We start from the raw sequence: 23,027 nt of genomic DNA, 5'->3' as shown, positions 1-23,027 counted from the left end.
TGCAAGTAAGTACCTTGAGGTGAGGAACCTAAATCTTTTTATATTTATTGCCACATCCAGAGTCATTGTCACAGATCTTTGAACTTTATTTGTGCTAATGTGACCTCCAAAGTATGACTATCCAAAGTTATATACTTGATAAAGGCATTACATTCATGGATAATGCTGTAATGTTAGGACTGATACTTTTCTTTTTTACAATGTGCATTATAAAGTTGCCTTGAGCCTTAAAATGTCTTGCTAGCACACTCCAGTTTATATAATAGCTTATCAAAGAAGAGAATCAGCAGACATGTTTCTCATACTTGAAACTTTAAACACTGTAGCTAAATGATAATTAACTATGATTTTGGTTTCCTTATTTATTTACGTCCACATGCCCAGTAGAAATACTTAACAGCTGAATATTGGTACTTTGTGAAAGGATGAAGGAATTCAATTTCTTTAATCAAATGATGGCATTCAGAATGGACAGAGACATGTTTATAGACTGAGGATTAGCAGGACAGCTGTACTCTAGGACTTCTGTGATGGTATGGGACTCTCACAGGTCGGTAAAGGCCTGCAGTCACCTGCCCTTTTTGTAGCACTAAAATACTTCTGTTTAGGTTTAGACACACCTTCCTATCTTTTATTCTTTATTCTTTGTTTTAGTCTTTTTGAGCAGCAGAAGCACAAATACTGGCTCTATACATTTGTTGGCTTCAACTTTGGATATGAGTTTTTTTTTTTTTTAAAGAATTGTAAGGGGTTATCTGAGTCCATTTTGTTTGATTTCCTTGGAAAATGCATGAATGTAGTAGAAGTGACTTGCCCAAGGTAACAGTTGAAACTAGGATGGAATTGTTCTTTTAACTCCTAGCTCAGTGTCCATTCCCCTATAGCATACTACCTATTGAGGCTTTTTTCTTGGAGAGGAGGGGACAGAGTAGAACTGTATAGTAGAACTTTTACAGATCTATGTCATTTTGTTCTATTCTACCTATATTTTCTACCTTTGTTATCTACCGAAATGTAACCCTGTATTCCTTATTCATCCTGAACTCCACTTTCAGAAGACTTGCAGTACACTCTCAAAGAATTTTAGCCAAGATTCAGCTTAAGCTTCTGTTGAAGATACTAGTTTTGGTATACAATAAATAAGTACTGTACTGAATAAGTAAATAAAGAAAAAGTTGATTGGCTATTAGAATTAAATTAATACTGCTACATCTTGGGTAAAATTTCTAGTGCCCTGGTGCACCCTCTGCTGGCTTTGCAGGGACATTTAATTGCAGTATTTGCTGAGAGGCAAAATTCTAAGTTGTGCAGGCAGATTTTGATTCATAAATAAGGAAGTAAGCAACCTTGTGGAATTTGGCCACGTAGGTCATATTTTATTATTTTAGTTTTTCAACACAGACAGCTGCTGTTACAGTAACCCTTGAATGGAGAGGAAGAAAGATAAAAATATGCACCTTCCAATGGACAATACATTCAGGTTGCTCACTAGTTTTATCTGCAAGGAGTAAAGGCAAGTTGATGAGAATAAATTGCAGGAAAATCTGATGAGACATAGTAAGCAGAGCAGGCAGAGTCACTTCATTGTGTAAAGTCATTCAGTTAGGCAAAAGTAAACCTATCCACACTTATGAGATGATGGGATTGGGCTCTTAGTTATGATTCAAGAAAGGGACTTAGAAATCACTGTTAGATGTATGTGTAACATACCTCAATATTAAAAATTTTAAAAACAGGATACAGAAGGAAGTTAGATCAATGAATAGACAAAATGATAAGGTCAGTAAAGTTCTGCAAGGGAAATGTTAGAAAAGTCTTGCAAGTGGGAACACAATTACTGATGATAAAGAGTCACATCAGACTTTTTGGAATCACAACTGTCTTCAACTGGAGTATCTCAGTAGTGATAGATTTATCTGGATGCGTGGTGGAAATGCTCTTAAGGGCTATAGACATCTGAATTTGTCAATAAACAGTTTCTGAATTTGACAATAAACAATGTGTAAAATAAAATTAAAAATCACTGTGACTCATTCTATGGAGAAATTGATCCAGCTGTGATTGTGCGTCTCAAGGGTCAAGAACATGGCAGGTAGCCTCAGGAAGAGCGTCAGTAACAACGATTTAAAAAAAAACTTATCTTTTTTATGTAAAAGATCAAAAGTAGATTTTCACTTACAATCGGACAGAAAATTCTGGTGACTGCTTCTCAAGAAAAATCTAAGAGCTGATAAAAGTCCCCAGAAACTCAATTAAATTGATTGAAAGGATGGAGGGATTTTCTAGTTTTTTCCATGTGGAGATTTTAAGAAATATGATCAAAATCTTCCAAACCATGAGAGAGATGAGTATGCCTAATGTGTTGGTGTAATTTAATAATCCAATTCAATAAGTGAAAAGTCTGCTGTGTTAGGCACAATGTTAAGTATTAGATTTTTTTTCTTTTGTGGTACTGGGGATTAAACCCAGGGCCTTTGTGTGAGCTATTAACCCTAACCCCCTTTTAATTTATTTATTTTTCTTTCTAAGTTCTTTTATTGGTACATTTTAGGTATACAATTCATTTACATTTATCACTGGGTGTTTGTACCTGTACACCCTTTTTAAAATGTTTTAGAGACATGGGATTACAGATGTGCTCCACCAAGCCTAGTTAAGTATTAGATATCTTTTAGTCCTTGGAAAATTACTTTGGTAGGGAAACAAATGAAGGTAATGTCTCATTCAACTCATTTTCCCAAGCGATAGCTTCAACCATAAGTAGGTTGTTAAGAATTTATTCAGGATTGTTGGGGATGTTTGGAAGGTATCTCTAATTATTTGAGAAGGTATTGTAGAAGTTAACCTTAACAATTCAAAAAAATATCTTTTCATATAACTAAATAGGCCATTAATATATGCAGATTTGACTTTACCTATATTAAGGCTGATAGATCAAGAATAGTATTAATTATAACTAGTAATAATTCAAGGTGATTCAAGGCCTGCATCATGAATGAACCCACACATTATTTTTGATTTGTGGGATTCAGGTGAAATAGTCTTCAAAGGATTTAAATGGAAAAGTTTTGGTGTGACATTCAAGGCTTTTTAATCAATTGTTTCATTATACCCATATCCTTTTCTATCTTACTCGCTGTACTCCTGCAAGCCACCTACCAATATGGTTATCCTGTCTTGGGATCATTTTCTAGTTGTCTTTGCTCTTGTTCTTTTAAAGTAAATCTTGTGTCTTTACATTAGAGTTCCTCAGAAATCTGCCTTCTTTTTTGTCTTTCTCTCCAGTGCCTGACACAGTGCTAGTTATAGTTAGGGTATTCAAAAACTTGTGGAGTTGAATATTATTTTGGGACTTTGGAGATGTTTACATAAAGCAAAGACAATTTATCTTTATATAACAGCCTTGTTATCCTCAGGTCTTGCTAAGCCTGTGAACTATCATCTCTGCTTAGGTAAATAAATAGTACCATCTGTAATGTTTCCCTGGCTTCTAAAATAATTAGAAAGTGAAATGGAGAAGAGTCCTTACCATGTGATCCATTTTCTGCTTTCACTTTACTTTTAAGATGGTGCAAAAAAGCCAGGTGTGGTAACGCATGCCTGTAGTCCTAGCACTCAGGAGGTGGAGGCAGGAGGATTGCCATGGGTTTGAGGCCACCCTGGCCTCATAGTGAGTTCAAGACCAACCTGAACTACATGGAGAGACCTTGTCTCAAAAAACAAATAATAATAATGGTGCATAAAGCTTTCTTTAGTGTACTGTTTGAAGTTTTCTTTACTTTTAGGTCTCACCTTTCTTATTCTTGTGAAAAATTATGTGTAATTTCTGTGTAAATATCTTGTGGAGAAGATCTCTTCATACTAGAGAAGTTCTGAGATCACATAATTCTCAAGAACATTACCAAGAGAAACCACTCATTTTGCTTACAGGATGGTCCTCATGGTGGACATCTTTTAGCTCTTCATTTTTTTTTTTTTTTTTTGGTATGGGGATCGAACTCAGGACCTTGCACTTGCAAGGCAGGCACGGTGCCACTGAGCTAAATCCCTGGCCCCATTTTTTATTTTTCTTTTTTATTGAGTTATAACACACAAAAGAGTGCACGTATCATAATTACACAATTTGATGGATTATTACAAAGTGAACATGTTTATTTAACTAACACCCAGGTCAAGAAATTGGACATTATTAGTATCTCACAACCTCTAAATCTAGTTGTGCCCCACCCCATCACTGTATCATGTTCTCCAAAATAAATGGCCATCCTCACTTCTAATATTATATCGTTTTGTCCATTTTGAATTTCATATAAATGAAATCAAACAGCATGTAGTCTTTTGAGACTAGTGTTTTTTGATCTATACTATATTTGTGATACCCATTCATGTTACCAGTAACTGTAGTTGTTTTATTGGTATTTTTATATGTTTATATTTTCTATTGTTTAAATATATCCTAACTTATATATTTATTCTTTTTATTTTTTATTAAATTCTTTTATTGGTACATTGTAGGTATACAACACAATTACATTTCTCATTGGGAATTGTACCTTTACATAATGCATATGGGTTCTTATTTTTTCCCCATTCCTAGCCCTCCCTTCACGCCCTCCACCCTTCCCTATTTACAAAGACTTTATTTCCATATTTTCCATTTCTCATCATTTTTCCTTTCCCTTCTTTCCTTTCCCCTGCCCCTCCCACTACCCCTACCCCTTTGGACCTTTTCTTCCTATTTTACATTATTGATTATTCATTCTAATCAATGGTACATTCTAGGTATACAATATAATGACATTCATCATTGGAAATTTGCACCTTTACATAGTCTCTCTTGGTTCTTATTTTTCACCCTTGCCCAGCCCTCCCTTCAACTCCTCCATTCCTCCCTATTTACAAAGATTTTGCTCCTATTTTTCCATTTTCTCATATTAATCCCATTCCCTTCTATCCTTTCCCCTAGCCCTCCCACTTCCTTCCCCTTTGCCCCTTTTCTTCCTATTTCACATGACCTATTATACATTTAGTCCTCATTTACACTTTCAGTTTCTCACACCAGAGAAACTATTCAGTATTTATTCATGTATGTCCTATTTATTTCACTTAAGAGTATCGCCTCAATGTGCATCCACTTAGCTATAAATGTCTCTAATTTCTCATTTTTTATGGCTGAGTAGTACTCCATTTTATTAAAAAACCACATTTTCTTTATCCAGTCTCCAGTTGATGGGCATTTGGGCTGTTTCCAAGTTTGAGCTATTACTAACTGTGCTGCTATGAACATGGGCGCACAAATATCACTGTGGTATGATTCTTTTAATTCTTTGGGGAAGATCCCTAGCAGTGGAATAGCGGGGTCAAATGGGACTTCCAGTCCTAGTTCTTTGAGGTATCTCCATACTGATTTCCACAGTGGTTGCACCAGTCTACACTCCCACCAGCAGTGGAGCAGGGTTCCTCTTTCCCCACATTCTCACCAGCATTTGTTATTGGTTGATTTCATGATAGCAGCCATTCTTTCTAGAGTGAAGTGGAATCTCAGCATTGTTTTCATTTGCATCTCTCGAATGCCCAGTAATGTTGAACATTTTTTCATGTATTTATTTGCTATTTCTGCTTCTTTGTGTGAGAAATGTCTGTTCATTTCAGATGCCCATTTTCGGATTGGGTCTTTAAATTTGGGAGGTCTGATCTTTTTAAGTTCTTTATAGATTCAAGATAGTAGACCTTTGTCTGAGGAAGAGCGGGTGAAGATTTTTTCCCACATTGTGGGTTGTTTCTTCACACTGTTGGTGTTTTCTCTTGCTGTGCAGAAGCCTTTTACTAAGAAGAGATCCCACTTGTTGATTGTTTGTGCTAGTTCATGGGTAACTGAGGGTTTGTTCATAAAATCTTTTCCTACACCGATGTCTTCAAGGGTTCTACCTAACCTCTGTTCCAACTGGTTCAGAGTTTCTATTTTAATATTTAGATCTTTAATCCATTTTGATTTTAGTTTAGTGCATGGTGAGAGATATAGGTCTAGTTTTCGTCTTTGGCAAGTTGAAACCCAATTTTTCCAGCACCATTTATTAAAGAGGCTATCTTTCCTCCAGTGAGGGTGTTTGGCTCCTTTATCAAAGATGAGATGGCTGAGTGTGTCTGGCGTTGTTTCTGCATCTTCTAATCTGTTCCACTGGTCCTCAAGTGTGTTTCTTTGCCAGTTCCATGCTCTTTTTATCACAGTAGCTTTGTAGTATCGCTGCAGGTTGGGGATTGTGATACCCCCTGCCATGTCTCTGTTACCTAGAATTGCTTTTGCTATTCCGGGTCTCTTCTTGTTCCAAATGAATTTTTGGATTGTTTTCTCAAGGTCCATGAAGTATGCTGCTGGGATCTCAATTGGAATTGCATTAAATCTATATAGCAGTTTTGGGAGTATGGCTATTTTCACTATATTAATCCTTCCTACCCAGGAGCAGGGGATGTCTGTCCATTTTCTGATATCATCTTCAATCTCTCTTTTCAGAGTGCCATAGTTTTCAGAGAAGAGGTCATTGATTTCTTTCGTTAGGATGATTCCTAGGTATTTCAGTTTTTTGGATGCTATTGTGAAAGGAATTATTTGTGCTATTTCTCTCTCAGTGAGTCTGTCATTTGTGCAGACGAAAGCTATTGATTTTTGTGTGTTGACCTTGCAACCAGCTACTTGACTGAATTTGGTTATTAAGTCTAGAAGACTTTTGGTGGAGTTCTTGGGGTCTTCTATATAGAGTATCATGTCATCTGCACATAATGACAATTTGATTTCTTCATTACCTATCTTTATTCCTTTTATTTCTTTCTCTTGTCTAATTGCCGTGGCTAATGTTTCCAGAACTATATTGAACAAGAGTGGTGATAGTGGACATCGTTGTCTTGTTCCTGATTTGAGTGTGAAGGATTTCCATTTTTGACCATTTAGTATGATATTGGCTGTTGGTTTTTCATAGATGGCTTCTATCAGTTTGAGGTAGAGACCATCTATTCCAATTTTTTGTAGGGTTTTTATCATAAATGCATGTTGGATTTTGTCAAATGTTTTTTCTGCGTCTATGGAGATAATCCTATAGTTTTTGTCCTTGGCTCTATTGATATAGTGTATTACATTGCTTGATTTGCGTATAATGAACCGTCCCTGCATTCCTGCGATGAATCCCACTTGATCAGGGTGTATGATCTTCTTGATGATCTTCTGCATTCTGTTTGCCATTATCTTATTAAGGATTTTTGCATCTATGTTCATTAGTGAGATTGGCCTATAGTTCTCCTTTTCAGTTGGGTCTTTCTCTGCTTTGGGGATCAAGGCGATGCTTGCTTCCAGGAATGAATTTGGGAGTATTGCTTCCCTTTCAATTTCATTGAAGAGTTTAAACAGTAGTGGCAGCAGTTTCTCTCTAAATGTCTTGTAGAATTCAGCAGTGAAGCCATCAGGGCCTGGGCTTTTCTTAGTTGATAAGTTTTTAATTACATTTTCAATTTCCTTGGTTGATATTGGGTTGTTCAGAAATTTTAGGTCTTCTTTGTTCAACTTTGGTAATTCATATGTATCTAGGAATCTGTCCATTTCTTCTGTGTTGTCCATCTTATTGGCGTATAGGTTCTGGAAGTAGGTATTGATGATCCTCTGTGTTTCTGCTGGGTCTGTTGTAATTTCAGGCTTTTCATTCTTAATTGCATGGATTTGGACCTTTTCTTTCCTTTTTCTGACAAGGTTGGCTAAAGGTTTGTCAATTTTGTTGATTCTTTTGAAGAACCAATTCTTGGCTTCATTGATTTTTTTTTTTTTTGTATTGTTCTCTTAGTCTCCATTGCATTGATTTCTCCTCTGATCTTTATAATTTCCTCCCTTGTATGAGCTTTGGGGTTGTCCTGCTCTTCTTTTTCTAGAAGCTTGAGGTTCAGCATCAGGTTGTTTAATTGGGCTTGTTCTGTTTTCCTAATATCCATATTCACTGCTATGAATTTCCCTCGTAAGACTGCTTTCATTGTGTCCCATAGATTCCGATATGTTGTATTGTCATTGTCATTTAATTGAAGGAACTGTCTGATTTCTTCTTTAATTTCCTCTGTGATCCATTGGTTATTCAGAAGTGTGTTGTTCAATTTCCACATGTTTATGAAATTTTTTGAGTTTCTTTTGCTATGGATCTCCAATTTCATAGCACTGTGGTCCGATAATATACAGGGGATAACTTCAATTCCTTTGCACTTACTTAAACAAGTTCTATGTGTGAGTATGTGGTCTACTTTGGAGAATGACCAATGTGCAGCTGAGAAGAATGTGTGTTCTGATTTTTTGGGGTGGAAGACTCTGTAAACATCTGTTAAATTCATTTGTTCAAGAGTTCGATTGAGTTCTAGTATTTCATTACTTATTTTTAGTCTAGTGATCTATCTATTTGTGACAGTGGGGTGTTGAGGTCCCCCACTACAATTGTATTAGTACATATATGACTTTTCATGTCTGTTAGTATTTGTTTTATATAGTTGGGTGCACTAGTGTTTGGTGCGTAGATATTTATGATTGTCATCTCTTCCTCTTGGATTCTTCCCTTTACAAGGATGTAGTGTCCTTCTTCATCTCTCTTAATCAGTGTTGGTTTGAAATCTATTGATCTGCAAAGAGGATAGCTGCTCCTGCTTTTTTTTTGGTTCCTGTCATATGCAATATTGTTTTCCACCCTTTAACTTTCAGTCTATGAGTTTCCTTTTGAATTAAGTGTGTTTCTTGTGTGCAGCATATTGTTGGATTTTGCTTCTTGACCCATTCTGCCAGTCTATTTCTTTTGATTGGTGAATTGAGACCATTAATGTTTATGGCCATAACTGAAACGTATTGACTTGTCATTGCCATGACTTTTTCTTTTTGTTGGGTTCTCCCCCTTTACATTTAATTTCTTGTCATGCCAGATGGGTTCATTCTGCTTTGCTTCCTGGGGTTGTGATCCTCAATGTCTGTTCCTAGGATATTGTGTAAAATTTTTTGGAGTGCTGCTTTAGTATTCATGAAGTTCCTAAGGTGCTCTTTGTCATGACAGTATCTTATTTCTTCATCAATTTTGAAAGGTAGTTTTGCAAGGTACATCAATCTGGATTGGAGGCTGTTTTCTTTTAGGGCTTGGAATATGTCACTCCAAGCTCTTCTTGCCTTGATGGTTTGTGTTGAGAAGTCTCTGTAATTCTGATGGGCTTTCGTTTGTATGTGATTTGTTTCTTTTCTCTCACTGCTTGTAGAACTTTGTTCTTCTGTTGTGTTTCTGGAATCTTAACAATTATATGCCTATGTGTAGGTTTTTTTTGATCAAGGCTATTTGGAGTCCTGTATGCCTCATTTATCTGTATGTCAAGCTCTTTTCCCATGCTTGGGAAGTTTTCTGCCATTATTTCTGTGAAGAGATTTTTTATGTCATCTGCACTCTCTCCTGTTTCTTCATTGAGCCCAATCAGTCTTATGTTATTCTTCTTTGCATCATCTAGCAGCTGCTGGATTGATTTCTCATGTTCCCTTATAATTTTGAAGCAATTTTTCTTTTCCTGGTCACTAATTGCAATCTTATCTTCTATATCTGAAATTCTGTCCTCACTTTGGCTCATTCTGACTGTGTAGACTTTCAATGGAGTTTTTCCTGTCCTGGAAATCTATTTGCATCTGTTTTATGGATTCCATTTGTTTCTTATGTTGGGATTCCATCATGTTCCTGAGCTCCTCTCCAGATTTATTAATCATGTCTTGCACCAGGGGCACAATTTCTCCTGTTATCTGAGAAATTTCTTTTGATTTCATTTTTTCCAGATCCCCTTTTGTTGCCAGTTGAGTTCATCCAGGTGGTTTAGTATCAGAGTGTTCCATCTCATTTCCCTTTGGGGTTGCTGTAGGTGATCTGGAAGTCTGGTTTTGAGACTTAGTTATGTGTTTTCTCATTTCAACTGTGGCGGGGGCCTGTTAGCGCCTGCACGGATTACCTCCTCTGAGCTGGGTGAGGTGGGACAGGGGCCGCGAGCAGTGGTAGGGATGGTGACCCAAAAGCTCTTTCTTGTGAGCTGGGAGTAGTGGGAGGGATGGTGGCTGGGAAGTCCCTTCCTCTGGACCAGGAGCAGTGGGATGGCGGCTCAGAAGCCCCTACTTCTGGGCCGGGAGCAGTGTGAGGAATGGTGGCCCAGGTGCGATTTCCTCTGGGCCAGGAGCAGCAGGACAGAAGGTGGCCCAAAAGCCCTTTCCTCTGGGCTGGGAGCAGCGGGAGGGATGGTGACCTGGAAGCCCCTTCCTGTGGATCAGGAGCATTGGGACAGCGGCTCAGAAGCCCCTACCCCTGGGCTGGGAGTAGCGGGACTCAATACCTTGGTCTGGTGGTCTGGTGTCCTCTGCATCTTTGTAGTGTGGAACCAGGTGACTGCCTGTCTGCAGCGGAGTGATTTGGCATCTTCCGCGGGACCCAGGACCTCGGTAGGGCTTGGGCAGACCTGCCTGTCTGCAACCGGGTGATTCGGTGTGTTCCACGGGACTCAGGACCTTGGTAGGGCGTGCGCAGACCTGCCTGTCTGCAGAGGGCTGATTCGGCATGTTCCGTGCAACTCAGGACCTCGGTAGGGCGTGGGCCGACCTGCCTGTCTGCAGCGTGGTGATTTGGCATGTTTCGCGCCACTCGGGACTTTGCTAGGGTCTATTTATTCTAATGATAATAAATTTTGGCTCATTTCCAGTATGGAATTATTAATAATGAAGTTATGATATTAATTTTCATGTCTTTTAGTTGTTTCTGTTGTGTATATACCTAAGATTACAGCTTCTGTTTGACAAAGAATGCATATTTTTGATGTTATTGATAATGATAGTTTTCATAAGTGATTGACAGATTTTATTTTCCTCAGCACTGCAGGAGAATCCAGTTGTTTGACATCTTTGCTTAATCTTGGTATTGTCCATCTTTTTAGTCAAAAGCATTCTGGTCCATAACATCTTGTAATTTTAATGGACATTTTTCAGAGACTAATGAGACTATCCTTTTTTATATATTTTTGTTCATTTTGATATATTCTGTAAAGTAGTTGTGTGAAGGTCTTTTACCTATGTTTTTCTGAAAAGCTGTTTTCTCTTTTCTTTCTTTCCTTCTTTTTTTTTTTCTTTCGGTACCAGGGATTGAACTCAGGCCTTGTGCTTGCCAGGCAGGCATGGTGCCACTGAGCTACATCCCTGGCCCTATTTTTTCTTTTCTTATACCTTGTAGAAATTTTTATGTATCCTGGTTACAAACTACTTTTGTATTATGTTGCAAACGATTCCCAAAGTCTGTGGCTTACTTTTCTTTATGGCATCCTTTGATGAACAGAAATCTTTAAATTTAATATGCCAGAATTTTCAGTAGTTTTAGTGTGTGTGTGTGTGTGTGTGTTCTGTTCAAGAAATGTGTCCATACCTTGAGGTTATATATATTTTTTCACATATATATCTTCTTAAAGTTTTATCTGTTTTGCTATTCACATTTAGATTTACAATCTACTTTCTTATCTTTTGGTGAGTGTAGTGCTGGAGATTGAATTCAGGGATTCATGTATGCTAGGCAAGTAGCTCTAACACTGGTCATGTCCTTGGCTCTACAATTCACTTGGGACTGACTTTTTTCAATGCTAGGGAGCAAATCCAGGGCCTTGTATTTGGTAGGCAGATGGTCTAATGCTGAGCTACACCCTTAGACCTGGAATTGATTTTTTTATACAGTGAGATATACAAGTCAAGCGCCACCATTTTCCATATAAGTATTCAACTGATCTAGTACCATTTATTATGAGGGCTTTTTCTCAGCTTTTCTACATTGTCACCTTTATCATCAATAAAACGTCTGTGTACATGCTTCTAAATGCTTCTGTCGGCCTATTTATCTTTAGTCCATTTTCTGTTGTTATAACAAAATGACCAAAGGTAGGTTTTTTACAAAGAAAAAAACAGTTTGTTTAGCTTTCAGTTTTGGAGATTTAAGAGCATGGCGCCAGCATCTGTACAGGTCTGGTAAGGGCCGCCTTGGCTAGGTTACAATATGATGGAATAGTGGAAAGGAGAGGACCACATGAACAAGAGGGCAATTTTTGCTGCTGTTCCCTTGCTGTGTAACAACCTACTCTTGTAACAACTAACTCTGTGGGAGTGGTAAACAAAAACAACTCATTCTCTCTGAGATTTGGAATCCAGACACTGAAAAATAACAACTTGGGGAATTAAACAGAGAGAAATAGTTCCCTGGGAACCAAGAAGGATCTGACAGGAAAATTAAAGCCTACAGAGAAATTGAACAAGCAGAACATAACATGAGGAAGGTAAGATACAATCTGCACTTTTCCCCCTGGCTTCTACCTCATAGCTTCTGTGAGAGAGAGACCAAATCTATGGAGACAAAATGAAAGCTTGGGCCTCCAGAGAGGGTTTCAGGGAAAAACAGCAATGGAATGGACCAGTGCGTTCTGTGGTCTTCAGGGAGAGCATAGGATTCCACTCCTATGTGAGTCCTTCCAAAGGAAACAGCTGAGGAGTGACTCCAGACCAAGCACCTGCAATATACACTGGAGAGAGTGCTTGGTCAGATGCCCTTCCAGGGAAGGGTTCGTTATTTGAACCCGGGACTCAGAGAGCAAGCTCAGGATGGCATCACATCAGGGCTCCCAGTGTTACATTCCCACAGTGCCTGGGTAAGAGACAGCAACAGTAGACAGCAGTATTCAGGGAGTCCTGGTCAGATTTGAAAGAGATGCTATGAGGGGTTTAAGCTAAATGACACAGACACTGCCCACACAGACAGAGGTCAGGGTCAGCTTGAATTGTGCTGGACTTGAAAATCATGATGTTGGCACCCTCATTCTAATTCTACTGCCTGCTGGTGATCACATCCAGCACAGATCTGGGGTCTAACTGCCTTCTTTATCTACCAGCATGGCAGAGATATACCTTGACTTGGACACTGCCCCCATATTGTAGATCCTGGAAAAGAAACCACACATACAAAATAACAGAGAAATTTCTTTTTTTGTTGTTTTGTTTTCTTTTTTGTTTCTTGTGTGTGCACTTTTTAGGGCTTTTCCCTCCTCCTTTTTCTTTTCTGTCCTCCTTTCTTTGTCAGTTTATTGGGGCTTGGAGAATTTTATTTTGTCCTTCTTTGATTCTTATCTCTTTTTGTTACTTATTTCTTTCTCTTTTTTCGTCTGCCTCTTTAAGGCTTTTTTGCCATTTTCTCCCATTTTTTACTCACTATATAATTGTTTCTTTTTCTTTTGTCTTCTTTCTCAGCAGTTTTTTCTCTTACCATTATCTAATTTTATAAACATCCTTTTACTTAGCAATAGGATCTTTTGTATCACTTCTCTCCTCCTCATATCATATAGTTTAAGGTTCCAAATTTTTCCTTTTGTACTACCCTCTTTCCAAACCCTATATCATTGATAGCATAACCACAAAGCTTCATTAATCTTTTGTTAGTTAATTCTGTAAAACTACTGTTGAATTCTTTTGCACCATTAGCAGAGATATAGCTGTTGCATTTAATACATATTGTCTGTAAGGCAATACCTGTGTTAACTTAATGTTGACACCGTAATTGTGGATTTTTTTCTCTTAAGGGTTGTACAAAACTGGTTCTTATGGTATGTTAATATCCAGGTGTTTTGTTTTGTTTTGTTTTGTTTTTTGGTACCGAGGATTGAACTCGGGACTTTGTGCTTGTGAGGCAGGTGGTGGAACCACTGAACTAATCCCCGGCCCTGTTAATATCTAGTTTGTATTGGGACAATACTACTTTAGCCCATTCACTTGACAATACAAGAATTACATAAGTGTTGCTATTTCTCTATAAGCCAACACTCAGATTACCCTTGTGACATGAACAATACTAGAGTACATTCTCAGAGAACTAAAATGTTGAGCTAATTACACTGCATCCTCCCCTTGTAAATAAACCCATGTGGTTGGGTATTGGGCCTGAGACAAAGCACTATAGTTAGCCACATCTAAAGTATGCCGTATAAAAGTAACTAAAGAGATCTTTATACTAGCAACAAAATTTTTACACTATAAGCATCAACAAACCTCAATACAAAACAATACAAATATGAGAAGATAAGTCAACAGAGTACCTCCCCAAACTCCCAAATCCCCCCTCAACTCACCCAAAGGCAATCCACAGAGTACCATGGGGCAGAATAGCATAAGCCACACATGTGAATTACTTGAGACAATAACAGAAAAGGTTAGAAAGACCAAAAAGGTACTTGGCAAGATCATAGACAATATAACTAAATTGATAATGGAAGTAATAATAAATGATTCAGGAGAGTTCAGATGACATTAATAAAAAGCTAGATGAGCTAAACAAAATGCTACAAAATGTGAAGGACCAGTTTAGGAAAGAATTACGGTCCATTAATGAAAGTGTTCCAATCAGAAATCCAGGAGATTAAAAATTATATTGTGAGGACATAATTTCAGAACTACATGACAATGATCTCTTCAAAGACCAACTACTCCAAGATATCTTAAAAGCAACAGGAGAACATGAAAAATGGATACAATAGAAGCTAGATGACACAAAGAAGACTAACATTAGAGTAATTGAAATAAGGGAAAACTTAGAAGATAATACAGATGGTATAAAAAACCTCTTCATAGAAATAATGGCAGAAAATTCCCCAAATACAGGAGAAGAAATAAAGATACTGATAAGAAAGGTATACAGAGCTACAAATAGCCATTACCAGAAGAGAATCTTTCTGAGCCACATTATACTCAAATTACTAGAAGTGTCCATCACAGAGACAAATCTTATAAAGGTAAACTCATTAGCATCACAGTAGACTTCTCTATACAATCTTTAAAGGCCAAGGGTGCCTGGAGTAAAGTGTTTCTAGCCCTAAAAGGTAACAAGTTCCACTTCCTATTTATGTATCCTACAAAACTTTCTTTCAAAATTGATGGTGAAATAAGGGAATTCTATAACAAGGAGAACCTCAGAATAAATCCTTCAGCCTCCTAATGTGGACTCCCTTAGGAGTCCACATTAGGAGGCTGAAGGATTTGTGATAGAAGACCAAGGGATCTGGTCTGTGAGATTGAAAGGTCAGTGCTAGAAGCCAAGTAATGTGCACCAGCAAACTGAGAGGCTGGGGATGGAAGCTGAAGAATCTGCACTGAAAGCCAGGAGATGATGCCCAAGGTGAAGGTTAAGACCAGAGTTCCTCTGAAGAGAACATAAGCCATCCTTGGTGACAGCAAGGACCAGAGCTCCTCCAAAGAGAACAGCCGAAGCTCCTCCAAGGGAAATCAGCTTCAATGAAGCTCTTCCAAGGAATCCTGACCCCCATTCCCCTTTTATAACATTCTGACAACAATCCTTCTTAAAATGGGTCTACCATGACCAGAACCATGCTGACTCAATTCATCTGGGTGTTCTTCACTTAAGTTGACAATCAATTAACCACCACCAATTCCAATAAGTCAAAAAGAATAAAAATACATGGTGGTATGAGTAACTAAGGTAAAAGGAAAAAAATAAGGAAATCTGCAGCAGGAAATGAATGCAATGGCAGGAATAAAACATTACCTCTAAGTAATAACTTTCAATGTGATTGTTCTAATTTCTCAATGTAAAGACACCACTTGCAGAATGGATCATAAAACAAAATGCAACAATATATAATATGTAACATTTAATTTAAGAAGCTCACAGATTAACAATCAAAGGATGGAAAGTGATATTCTATGCAATGGGAACATAGAAAAGCAGGAGTAGTATCCTAATTTCTGATCAAGTAGGTTTCAAGCCAAGTTGATGAGATAAGACAAACAAGATCACTATATATTATTGGTTAAATGAACAATTAAACAGATAACAATTACAAACATAGCACCAAACACTGGCACACCAAAATTCATAAAACAAACTCTAATGGACATGAAAAATCACATAAACAATATAGGTGTGACAAAAAATGAAAGAAATACCAGAGCTGAGCAGAAGCTTCAAACAAATGGACTTAATAGATACTGTACAGTGTTTCATCCAACAACAACAATATAAATTCTTCTTAGGAGCACATGGAACTTTTTTGAAAATAGGCCACATCCTACCCCATAAAAGATGATTGAGTAAATGCAAAAGAATTTGTATTATCCTTTGCATATTATCCAATCATAGTGTATTGAAATTAAAAACCAATGGCAAAAGAAACCACTAAAACTATGCAAACACTTATAAATTAAATAATATCCTCTTGAATAATCAGTGGGTCAGAGATGATAATAAGAAATTAGACACTTCCTGCAGTCAAATGATAATGCCAGTACAACATACTGGAATGTATGGGACACAGTGAAAGCAGTCCTAGGATGGAAGGTTTATATCAGTGAGTTCTCTCACCAGTGAAAAACAGTGAGCTGAAATAGCCTAATGATGCACCTCAAGATCCCAGAAAAACAAATATCTAAATGCAAAGCTAGTACAAGGAAGTAAACTATAAACAGCAGTGCAGAAGTTAATGAAATTGTGACTAAGAAGCAATACAATGAATAAGAGTTGGTTTTTTGAAAGAATGAATAAAGTCGACAAATCCTTAGCAAATTTTACCAAAATAAGGACAGAAAAGACCCCAAATCATCCAATTAGAAGTGAAAAATGAGAAATAACAGTGGATCTGGCTAAAATCCAGATCATCAATTTTACAAGTTGTATCTAGATGTTCTCCCAAAGATCATCTAGATGTTCTGCCTTGCCTTGAACTGTTTCTTCTCTGCCATGCCACCTAACTGAAACCTCTACCAATTGTGAGCTGAAATAAACCTTTCTTCCTTTAACTTTTGGGTGTTGGGTATTTTTGTCCCAGCAATTTCAAAAGTGACTAACATAGATTTTGGTACCAGGAATGAGGTCATTGCTGTGATACTAACCTGGCCATGTGGTTCAGAAGCGTTTTTAATTGGCTGCAAGAAGAGTTTAGAAAGGTTTGAAGATTGTGGCTGAAGAAGCAGCACTGAAATGCTAAGCTGAACTTGAGGGGAAATTCTGATCAGAGCTCCAGAGGACTAGAATGCTGATAGAAGTTCATCCAATAATGATCAAGCTCAGGAGGTTTCAGTTAGCTAAAAGGACTGTATTGACCATTTAACTCCATACCATGTGTATTATGCTTTGACATAAAGTTTGTTTGCATTTTGTTCTTTTCCAGAAACTGAAATGTAGGGCAGTACAGTAAAAAAATCTCGTGAGAGAAATCTCAGAGAAGTAGAAAGTTGAGGTGGTGGCATGGTTAATGTTGGGGGCTTTTAGTCAGATATATGTTGAGAATAAAGAACAATGGGATCAACAGAATTATTTAAAAGGTTTTGATTTTGGCTAGACAGAAAACTATAGTAAAATTATGGGCTGCAAAGATGGAGGAGAAGTTCGCTGCTGAAAAGGAACAGGACTGTAGAAGAGATGGCCTGAGGACATAACAAGAAGCAGCAGTACTTCAGCATTTCCAGCCTCAAAATTGCAAAGGTGAAAGACTTCCCTTTGAGAAGAAATCCCCAGAGCACTGTGTTCCTAAATGGCTTGACCTAGAGAATTTGTTCTTCAGGATTGGGTTCATAGTACTCACCAATCCAGGCACTCTACCTCTATAGCCAAGAAAAAAGGAAGCCTGACTACTGCTTCAATTGGTGGCAGACCTTGACATCATCCATGTGTTGCTGGTTTTAAGTGGATGAAGAATGTAAGAATTCGTGGGTCAGGAAGGCTTCCACCCAGATTTCAGAAGGAGCTTTCTTGGCTATGAGTGCTACTTGCCCTATGGGTATGTAATCTGGATAAAATATAAGGGACAGGAAGAGAGCTGCTGTGGTTACTTGCTGCTTTCTTACTACTTCACTGCTTTGCTGCCTTATGACTAGCCTGCTTTCATGTGGACTCTTTTTCCTCTGCATTGCCCTTCTTTTATGCCACCCTGCCTTAGAACCAACCAACTATGAAATGAAATCTCTGAAACTATGAGGTACAATCAACCTTTCATCCTTTAACTTTGGATATTATGTATTTTGTCTCAACACTGAGAAAATTAACTAAGTAAGACACCTTTTTTTTAGATATCTTTGTTTTATTTGTGTGAATGGGTCCTCCCTTTTATCTCTGTGTCTTGTTTTTTCACTCTTTCACTGTGTTTGCTGAGTATATGTGTTCTCTTTTCCTCTATTTTAATCTTCATTCTCTTCTATTTATCCTTATTCCAATTATTTGTAAGTTTAAATTTATTGGTACGTGTTAGGTATACAATATAATGACATTCATTGTTGGAAATTTGCACCTTTACATAATCTTAGTTCTTATTTTTCCCCATTCCCCTGCCCTCCCTTCAACCTCTCCACCCATCCCTATTTACAAAGACTTTGTTTCCATTTTTTCATTTTCTCATATTCCATTCCCTTCTTTCCTTTCCCCTACCCCTCCCACTTCCCCTTCCCCTTTGCCCCTTTTCTTCCTATTTCACATCATCTATTATGCCTTTTAGTTCTTATTTACACTTTCAGTTTCTCACTAGAGAAACAATTCAGTATTTACACATGTGTGTCCTATTTATTTTACTTAAGAGAATCACCTCAATGTGCATCCATGTAGCTATAAAGGTCTCTAATTTCTCATTTTTTATGGCTGAGTAGTACTCCATTTTATAAAAAAAGCCCACATTTTCTTGATCCAGTCTCCAATTGATGGGCATTTGGGCTGTTTCCAAGTTTTACCTATTACAAATTGTGCTGCTATGAACATGGGTGCACATATTTCATTGTGGTATGATTCTTTTAATTCTTTGGGGAAGATCCCCAGCAGGGAAATAGCTGGGTCAAATGGGACTTCCAGTCCTAGTTCTTTGAGGCATCTCCATACTGATTTCCACAGTGGTTCTACCAGTCTATATTCCCACCAGCAGTGGAGCAGGGTTCCTCTTTCCCCACTGCTACATCAGCATTTGTTATTGGTTGATTTCAAGATAACAGCCATTCTTTCTGGAGTGAGGTGGAATCTTAGCACTGTTTTCATTTTAATCTCTTGAATGACCAGTGATGTTGAACATTTTTTCATATGTTTATTTGCCATTTCTACTTCTTTGTGTGAGAAATGTCTGTTCATTTCAGATGCCCATTTTTGGATTGGGTCTTTAAATTTGGGAGGTCTGATTTTTTTTAAGTTCTTTATAGATTCGAAATAGCAGACCTTTGTCTGATGAGTGGCAGGTGAAGATTGTTTCCCACATTGTGGGTTGTCTCTTCACTCTGTTAGTGGTTTCTCTTGCTGTGCAGAAGCATTTTAATAAGAAGAGATCCCCCTTGTTGATTGTTTGTGCTAGTTCATGGGCAACTGAAGTTTTGTTCATAAAATCTTTTCCTATGCCAATGTCTTCAAGATTTCTACCAAACCTCTATTCCAGCCAATTTAGCGTTTCTATTTTAATATTTAGATCTTGAATCTGTTTTGATTTTAGTTTAGTGCATGGTGAGAGATATAGGTCTACTTTTAATCTTTGGCAAGTTGAAACCCAATTTTTCCAGCACTATTTATTAAAGAGGCTATCTTTTCTCCAGTGACTGTGTTTGGCTCCTTTGTCAAAGATGAGGTGGCTGAGTGTGTCTGGCGTTGTTTCTGCATCTTCTAATCTGTTCCACTGGTCCTCGGGTGTGATTCTTTGCCAATACCATGCTGTTTTATCACAGTAGCTTTGTAGTATAGTTTCAAGTTGGCAGTTGTAATACTCCCTGCCATGTGTCTGTTACCTAGAATTGCTTTTGCTCTTATGGGTCTCTTCTTGTTCCAAATGACTTTTTGGATTGTTTTCTCAAGGTCTGTGAAGTATGCTGCTGGGATTTCAATTGGGATTGCATTGCATCTATACAGCAGTTTTGGAAGCATGGCCAGTTTCACTATGTTGATCCTTCCTACCCAGGAGCAGGGGATGTCTTTCCAATTTCTAATATCATCTTCAATCTCTCTTTTCAGAGTGCTATAGTTTTTCGTTGTTGTTGTTGTTCCAGTGATCAAACTCGGGTCCTTAATCCTTGAGCTTACGAGGCAGGTGGTGGAACCAGTGAGCTAAATCCCCAGCCCTAGAGTGCTATAGTTTTCAGAGAAGAAGTCTTTGATTTCTTTTGTTAGGTTGATTCCTAGGTATTTCATTTTTTTGGATGCTATTGTGAAAGGAATTGTTTACCCTATTTCTCTTTCAGTGTCTGTTGCTCATGTAAAGGAAAGCTGTTGATTTTTGCATGTTGACCTTATATCCAGCTACTCTACTGAATTTGGTTATTAAGTCTAGAAGCCTTTTGGTAGAGTTCTGTAGGACTTCTATATAGAGTATTATGTCATGTGCAAATAATGACAATTTGCCTTCTTCATTTCCTATTTTTATAGCTTTTATTTCTTTCTCTTGTCTAATTGCCATGGCTAATGTTTCCAAAATTGTATTGAACAGAAGTGATAGTAGTGGACATCCTGGTCTTGTTCCTGATCTTAGTGTGAAGGATTTCAGTTTTTGTCCAATTGTTTTTTTCTCCTGATACTATTATCTAATATGCTAATTTTCCTTTACTCCTTAATAGGACCATTTTGGTCAATCTTATCATCATCTTTTTTCTCTTCCATCATTTAAGTTTTCATAACCAATTTGTTTTTTATCATGGACCCATGGACACATGATTTAACCTTACAATTCTGTAGCTAGTTGTTTGTATCTTACTATATTATGTCTAATAATATTCTGGTAGAAGGAGGTAAAATTGCTCTATAGAATATATATTTGCTATATATAAATACCTGATTCATCTTAGAATTTGTTCTATAACTACTGATCTTGTTCCTATGGTTATAAGTGGTACAGTGGTAGACTTTGTCATTATGCTCCATATGCTTGATACTGTTGTTATTGTTGATTGTAATACATTAGCCAAGAGGACATAGTTATTATATTTAATTGGTGTTCCTTTCATGCCAACCTTCAGACTGTGTGGGGATTATAAATATTACTACTGTTCATTACTAAAAACTGGGTATTATACCAAACAGGCTGCAACATTTTCTTTGTAATGAACAAAGGTGGTAGGATCCAGGGACAGATCTGAAGGGCAGTATCTAGCTAAGCCTTGCCTTGAGGACATCTGTGAAAAGTTGATGCTCTTACAACAGAAATAATTCTCTTTGCAAAACATAGTAAGAGATACCAAATCATGTAACATCAATTACAGAAGGGGTAAATACTATCACTGAATGTGCAAACCGTTAAGACCAGCAGGCTTTTGACTAAAATATTTCAAGCCCTAAGAGTAAATGTCTTCCAACCCAGATGAACTTGTTCAGTAACAATATCCTTCAAAATATATGGAGAAAGAAGATATTTTCATGGGAAAGACAAGCTAAACCAGCACTCCACTAAATAATTAAAAATATTCTTTCTTTCTTTTTTACTTTTGCTTAAATTCTTTTATTGGTATATTTTAGGGATACAGTACGTTTACACTTATCATTGTTTCCTTGTACCTGTACACGTTGCATCCTGGTTCTTATTTTTTCCCCATTACCTCTGCGCCCTTCACACCCTCCACCCTTCCCTATTTACATAGACTTTGTTTAAATTTTTTTCTTTTCTCACAATTTTTCCTTTCCCTTCTTTCCTTTTCCCTTCCCCTCCCACTTCCCCTACCCCTTTGGACCTTTTCTTCCTATTTCAAATTATCATTTTTTTTTTTTTTTGGCACTGGGGATCGAACTTGGGTCCTTGCACTTGCACAGCAGGTGAAGAAACCACTGAGCTAAATCCCCAGCTCAGTTATTCATTTTAATCCTTATTTACACTTTTAGCTTCTCACACTAGTGAAACTATTCGGTATTTACACATGTTTCTTATTTATTTCACTTAAGAGTATGGCCTCAATATGCATCCATTTAGCTATAAATGTCTCTAGTTTCTTGTTCTTTATGGCTGAGGAGTACTCCATTTTATAATAAACCCACATGTTCTTTATCCAGTTTCAAGTCAATGGGCAGTTGCGCTGTTTCCAAGCTTTAGCTTTTACGAACTGTGCTGCTATATTAAGAATATTCTTGCCATGCATAGTTACACATGCCTGTAATTGTAGCATTCAGGAGGCTGAGGCAGGGAGATTGCCATGAATTCGAGGCCAGCCTGGGTTGCACTGTGAGTTCCCGACCAGTCTGAACTGCATAGCAAGACCCTACCTCAAACAACACAAACAAAATAATATTCTTGATAAAGCAAATGAAACTGACACCGCTAAAAATGCAGAGGAAATGAAAATTCCAAGTAAGGCTAACGGATAAACAACAAAAAACTGAAAAGATAAGAAAAAAGATTCAGCAAAAGATAGAGAAGACAATGACAGTAAGTAATCAAGACGTCTCAGTAATATCTCCCAAAGTTAAAACCTTCAGTTCTCCAATGGGAAGACAAAGATTGAGAGACTAGATCAAAAAACATTGTCCAATAGTCTGTTGCAGTTGAGAAGCTTATCTAATACCAAATGATACTTATAGACTAAATATTAAAGAACAGAAAACAATATTTCAGGTACCAGAAGCCTAAAACAAATAAGGGGTAGTATTTCTAATATCAAACATGGTAAATTTTACTGTACAACTAATTAGAAGAGACAAAGAATGCCACTACTTATAAGTTGTGGGAACTATCCAACCAGAACAGATAACATTGAGTACTGGAGCACCTATTTTTATAAAATAGAAAGTGCTGAATTTAAAAGATAAAAACACTAAAACATTCATAGTAGGGGATTTTAACATTACACTTTTGCAAAGAGATGGCTCAAGTAAATAAAAACAATCAATAAAGATTTACCAGAGGCGAACCACACTTGGAACATGTGGATTTAATAGATATGTACATAGTACTCCAACCTTCTCCAACACAGTATACATTCTTTTCTGCAGCACATGTTATTTTTTTAAAAATAGATCATATACTAGTCTACTAAG

The 23,027-nt window shown here is 37.3% G+C and overlaps 1 protein-coding gene across 4 annotated transcripts in view; it reads left to right on the top strand.

Moving 5' to 3' along the window:
* Positions 1 to 23,027, top strand: part of Eda (ectodysplasin A) — a 424,656-nt gene that overhangs the window by 1,752 nt on the left and 399,877 nt on the right. The window lies entirely within an intron of this gene.

This window comes from Heterocephalus glaber, unplaced genomic scaffold (genome assembly GCF_053883595.1).
Source record: "Heterocephalus glaber isolate CG9 unplaced genomic scaffold, H.glaber_assembly_v1.0 deba00001790, whole genome shotgun sequence".
NCBI lineage: Eukaryota > Metazoa > Chordata > Mammalia > Rodentia > Bathyergidae > Heterocephalus > Heterocephalus glaber.
This window is presented reverse-complemented; position numbering and strand designations above follow the sequence as displayed.